Source organism: Condylura cristata, unplaced genomic scaffold, assembly GCF_000260355.1.
Source record: "Condylura cristata isolate star-nosed mole 26May11 unplaced genomic scaffold, ConCri1.0 scaffold00007, whole genome shotgun sequence".
Classification (NCBI taxonomy): Eukaryota; Metazoa; Chordata; class Mammalia; order Eulipotyphla; family Talpidae; genus Condylura; species Condylura cristata.
The window spans coordinates 11436322-11441932 of NW_004567108.1; the positions used below are offsets into that span (position 1 = coordinate 11436322).

The 5611-nt window shown below is 32.6% G+C and overlaps 1 protein-coding gene across 2 annotated transcripts in view; it reads right to left on the reverse strand.

The window, feature by feature from the left end:
* The window catches only part of CDH9 (cadherin 9, type 2 (T1-cadherin)), a 97477-nt gene that overhangs the window by 84751 nt on the left and 7115 nt on the right, over positions 1 to 5611 (reverse strand). Inside the window, exon 1 of one of the 2 annotated variants that reach the window (XM_012721983.1) lies at positions 380 to 438. The exons of the other annotated variant lie outside the window; for it this stretch is intronic. The gene's annotated coding sequence lies outside the window, so the exon portion shown is untranslated. Of the gene's footprint in view, positions 1 to 379; positions 439 to 5611 lie in introns of those variants that run through there. 2 annotated transcript variants of the gene reach the window in all.

Genomic DNA, 5611 nt, shown 5'->3' on the forward strand with positions numbered 1-5611 from the left:
TGTATACAAAAAGGCCCTATTTCCTGCCTTGAGTCTTCCACTTATAACCAAGAGGTATTTGAGAATTAAAATTACTGGACATCCATAGTTAATATTTAAATATTCTATAGCAGCAGTTTGAAATTCCCACCACTGTATAAATGGTATCATTTAATAAGAACTTCATTTTGTTTATAAAAATAATATAATAATTGGGACCATTTATTCAAAGAAGAAATGCAAGATTGAAAGCTGCTATTAACATAATATTGCTAAAAATATGGCAAATGCCTAGTTCATATTCTTGTTATTAAATTTAAGTGTCTATATACGCACAATAAGCATACATGGTTTATAAATTAATTATTACTCTTTTAAAAAGAAAATTGTGTTAACATACCATGCCTTTGAGTCTGCTTCTCTCTTCTACCTAAAATGGTGTCTCTAAAATACATTCTTCTCATTTAGACTCAATTCAAATATCATCTTCTCAGGAAACCTCCCTTATCACCTTGACAAAATTTTAGACACACATTTAGTAACTATCATATAAAACTTAGGGATAAATTATTAAATTGTTCACATTAATCACATAAAAAGCCCAAGTTAATTTTATTCAAGCATGCAATCATTATTACCATTTTTTGAACTATATTGTCCAAACCACAGTAAAATTCTTGAATGTACAAACTATCTTTAGGAACTGTACTCATGTTAGGATCAAGAATGTCATTCAATTTATAACCATTAATAAAATTCAAAGACTAAAAGGGAGAAACCCATAAAAATAACAGAAAAGGAAAGTTAAATATCTGGCATTAAAATATGTGATAAGAGATGCTATGAAATTTTATTCATTGATTTAAAAGAATTTCATAACTCACTCATATACCAAAGATCCAAATGTAATACACTTATTCTAATTTAAAGCAATAAACTTTATAGTATACTGTCAATGACAGTAAATATACATTCATTTCAAAATGGAGTAAATTTGCAAAATGTGTCATTCAACACATGACATATTTCATTGTATGCCAACTTAAGAAACTACATAACATATATATTTATATTCATATTGCTGTAACTGACTTGCAGACTTACTTTAGCTAATTGTACATGGAAATTAGTGAGCAAATTGAGATAGTTTTCTCTCATTTGTCCATTTGAGAGTCCCAATTTCCTTTACCTAGGCATAATGGAACTGAAAAATTTTAATAGCAATAGTAATGAAAAATACAGCAATTATTATGATAATATGCAATTGTTTCTCCTGATCATACGCTATATTACAGATACTATTGACATCTTAATTTTACAAAGGGGACATTTAGTACAAGACATTAAAAAATCTTCTCAAATTCATAAATGATACTGATGGTAAAACTTGTTTTCTTACTTAGGGTGTCTGACTCCAGGCCTTTGCTTGGCTTTGTCACATTACATATCATCTATGTAAACTTTAGTTCATTGCATTTTATATATGAGACATTTTCACTAAGAAATGAAGATAACTGCCAAAAAAAATAATCAGATAAATAACATATTGTGGGAAGAAATAATGTGTCTATAGATACCACCAGCATATTACATTCTTACTGCTATTTTAGTTAAATCAAATTATTAAGCATACATATTTTAATTTATTGACTATAAATCCATCTATACCTATTTGGGGGTAATATAGAGGCTGCTTAAATATCGTAAGATCTTTGGACTTCCAGGAAATTCACACTGAAGCATAAATCAATAGCTTTGTAAATATTTCAAGATGATTTTTGTTGATTTTAAATGTATACTTTGTACTCTTTAAAAGACAGTGATCTTCAGAAATTTCTGTCCAAATGTTAGTGTTCCTTTGTAAAAAAATAAAGATTCCCAGCCCATGTTTCTGGAATTTAGTTTAAATTTTATATACTCCTATGTATACTCCTTAATGTTACTGTTTTCCTATGTGTTAGTAGATAATGACTTTGTACAATAGGAATTAGTACAAAAAAAAAAAGGTGGGGGAATGAGAATTGGGAAAAGAAAGATTAAGTCTTTTCCATAAAGTAAGGTGTCTGATTTCACAAATATATAAAGTGATTTTTGAAAATTGATTCCACAAATACCTCACAAAATTCCATATTTCAAATATATTTCTAGTAATTGGATATAGACATAGATAAAAAGTCTATTACTAACCCCAGAAATAAACAGAAGGAAATAAATTATAAGGTAAAACCAAATGTTGAAGACTTGAATTTTGACTGAGAGGCATTGCCATTTCTTAGAAATTTGCTGGAGGTAAAGAGAGAGGGGACTACTGGGGCTGATATTAATATACAGATTAAAATTTGTAGAATATATCATTAAAATTGTTTGGAAGTTTTCATCTCTCAGAAATCACAACCTCTTATATGAAGTAACTACAAATTATAATGGCATTTTGTTCTTGGAAACAGGAGGAGGAATAAAAAAAAAACAAACAAACAAAAAACACCTTTTAGAATAAATTGAAAAATAGCATTTAAAAGGGAATTACAATATTAACAATACCCCACAAGTCTTGGAGGTTATGTGGAGAAAGAGAAACCCTACTGCACTGTTGGGAATGTAAACATGTAAACTGTTGTAGCAATTTTGGGTGCAATTTGGATCAACCTTAAAAATCTCAAAATGGAGCCTTCCTGGTGTCCTAGGGGTAAAGTGTCAGCACTATCACTAGTGACCAGAATTCCATCCCTAGCTAAGAAGCTAACCCACATATGACACAACAGACCTCACTACTCCCCTTAGCAGATTATTTCAGTAAATCTTCCTATTCTGTTACCCATTCTGTCTCTGATGAATCCTCTCAATCCCCACCTCTCTGGCCTATATCCTAGTTCTTTCATAAAAAATAAATAAATAAGTCTTTAAAAATATTTAAAAATGAAAATATTGCAGTACCCACTAACCCCATTCTTATGCATCTATTTGGAGAACACGAAGTCAGCAACTCAGAAGGCATTTGCTTTATAATTCTTATATTGTTGCATTATTCATAATAGCTTGGGCATGGAAACAAGGTCAGTGCTCACTAATAGAGGACTGGATCAAGAAGATGTTCTATTACCACATGATGGAATATCATACAGGCATAAGGAAAGTGATCTCATTTATAGTGAAATAGTAAAAGTTCCAGGGAATTACATATAATAAAATGAATCAGAATGGCAGAGACAGATATGAATCAGAATAACAAAGACAGATATGGATGTTTTATAGAGCAGGATGTAACATGGAAAATTTTGTAAAAATTTGTGAGCACTAATAAATGATATGAGACTTCTGAGATGAAAGGGAGAGTGAAAGGTTGAAGGTGTGGAGATCTGGAAAGAAGCAGCTCACTTACACTTCTCATTATATCATAAAATACAAAAATGTTACTATCCCATGTTTTTTCTCAGTCCTTTGAGTTTACTTATTTTAGAATTAATTTAATGAATTAATTTTGTCTTTTTATATTTGCACCATTAATATGCAGACATATATTTTGTTGAGATAACGTCTATTTGCAACATTATATAAGATTTAGAAATATAGGAACACACGTTCAGGTGTTGTGACCACACCCAAGACACCCAGGAGAAACACAAATAATGGATAATGTCACTTACACATAGAATATAGAGAAACCAAACAAAGGGTCAAACCAATAGCAAACCCTATAGATCTGATTTGTGTCTTTCTTTGAGAACAAAATAACTTGGATGATTTTTTTCCTGAAATATTTTTAAAAATCTACAGAAATAAAAAGAAAAATAATCAACACATCTACCTATTTACTCAGTCAACATTTATTTTTAATGATACAAGCCAAAAACAATAGGGTGATATGATTGGGAGTAGGTTGCGTGTGTATCACAGGACTGTTGCTCAGCACCTCAGATTTACAGTTCATGTTAACGTCCAAATTCCAAAATTGTCTTAAAACTACATCTCATATTAAATATATCTGACTGGAAAACTGTCAAAAGCTATATGATAAATTCAATTTTAAATTCAATATTCTTATTTAAAAAAGTAAAACTTGTTTATTCTAGGTTTATGGACATTTCTGGGAATATTATTTTCCACAAAAAAAATAGAGGAGTTATAATAATAGAAGGCTGTACACCATGTTATTCATTGAAAAATTGAATTAATGAAGACATTTAAAGTGAAGAGAAACAGGTTGAATAAAGTTTGCGATCAGTTCAGTGATAAACATTACTTCCACACTGTGTGAACCAATCAAACACAAAATGAAAATAAATAAATAAAAGCAGATATATTTTGTCACAAAGCAAAGGAGGCAGCTTTTGACAATGAGGGCATTTGTGTTACAGAGGAAATCTCCATGATACGCGGAGAAGCATTGTATTGAATGGGTGCCATTTTCCCCACTCCACTTACAAGAAGCCCGAATATTTGCCTGAATATGTCATGAACCCGACTTCCTGATCATGAAATTGGGGGGGGGGGACTAAGATTAAAGCTGAGTGCACCCTGTATAAAGAGCAGATAGGACTGAATCTTGCATCTACGGCCCAGCTTCCCCCATGGGACTGCCTAGGGAGCGTGAGGAAACCCGTGTAGGAGAGAAATGTAGATATTTGTAAGTGTTGTGTGGGTGAACGATGTGGGGAGCCCGCTTGTCATCCCTGGCAAAGACATCGCCTGATGTTATCTTGTATTTTCTCTCCTTCTGTCCCAGCTCCCTGGGATTTTCCTTACTACTTTCTCGTGGTTCTCCTCCAGAGAGTGACTCAGAATTGTGGCACGTTTTCAGAGATCAGCATCCCCTCTTCAAGGCCAAACCTGTGTGGCTTACAATAACCCAAGAAGGGAAGAGCCATTTTGGAGCTTTTATTCAGGAACTAATGCCCTAGATATTTTTTTATCTCTCTAGGCACATTAATCCTAGTAAAAATCATAGTAAGGCTGCTTTCTTTGCACGTGTGGCTGCCACTCATTTAAGAGTTTGGGGCCCCTGGCTAAATTTCAATCTCAAATTCAAAAGTAAGTTAATGAAATAAAGAGCCACTAGATGAATTAATGTATTATTACAACTAAACGGAATGCCTCTTTCGGTATTATTAATTTAAAATAAAGTAATAGGAATGGTAACAAGAGAATTTTGAATAAACTTCTTAGGCTGCACCATTGTAAAGCTGATCATTATGGCAGTGATATTAGAAGCATTGTTTCCACCTCTATCTGCAAACTGTAAAATGAACTGGCATTTTCACCATATGAAAAACACAAAGTTAGCTTTTTTTACTGTGAAAATTTGGATGCATCAATTTTACGACTCCTAAGGTTAACCAGCCAATATCAAAACAGTTTCCCAAGGTCTCCCTGGTGGTGAGGGATTAAAGGCTCAGCACTATCAAGCTATTGTCAGTCACTGCAGCACAAATTTTTTTCCTGGCCAAGGAAGTGACCTACATGGCACATTAGACATCTCCTGTCTCCCCTGCTGTTCCCTCAGCAGTGTATCCACCTGTTCTACTCCCTAATCTGACTTAGGTGAATCCTCTTACCCATCCCAAATACCTCTGGCCTATACTCCAGTTCTTGTAAACATAAATAAAATAAATTAAAAAAAAAAAAAAAAAGCATA